The sequence below is a fragment of the Calidris pugnax genome, unplaced genomic scaffold (genome assembly GCF_001431845.1).
Source record: "Calidris pugnax isolate Ruff unplaced genomic scaffold, ASM143184v1 scaffold16, whole genome shotgun sequence".
NCBI lineage: Eukaryota > Metazoa > Chordata > Aves > Charadriiformes > Scolopacidae > Calidris > Calidris pugnax.
Window position 1 is genome coordinate 320560 of NW_015090847.1, and position 699 is coordinate 321258.

A 699-nucleotide genomic window follows, 5' to 3' on the forward strand; every position below is an offset into this window, starting at 1 on the left:
CCTTGGAATGGGCTGCCCAGGGAAGGGGTTGAGGCACCATCCCTGGAGGTGTTCAAAAGACGGGTTGACATGGTGCTGGAGAACATGGTTTAGTGATGGTTTTTTTGGTTGATGGTTGGACTCCATGATCTTGAAGGTCCCTTCCAACCTAGATGATTCTATATATAAAGTAGTAGTAGTATATACTTTTTAGTACATTAAACTAGAGGAATGTTCAGCCCTTGTTTTCTCAGGGCAGGTATTAAATCCGGAGGCTGATTATCCCCCAGGGAAGAAATTCCTGCTCCTCCAAGCCAAGATTCCAGGTGGAGCTGGCAGCCCTTAGGTGGTGGCAGCTCTGCGTTGGGCCAAGGCAGAGATTTAGGCTGGCACCCAACCTCAGCTCCCACCTGCGTCGGGGCCCACGCCAAGCTGCTCTGCTGAGGGAAAATAACTTCTAGATGAGTGTGTGTAGTATTGTATCCTGAGCCTTTGATGCCAGCCCTAATACCCCGAGTCAGCGGGACGCCGGCGAGCCAGCAGGAATGTTTGATCTGGTCCTTGTAATTCTCTTAACTGTTTCTCCTTATATTAATTTACATTTGGGTGATTCCGCAAGAAACTATAGCAGAATTTAATAACGCTAATATTAAAAAACCAATATCAGGTCTGCATATTTCCATCTGATTAGTAGTTTTTTCTCTTGATTAAATTATGCAT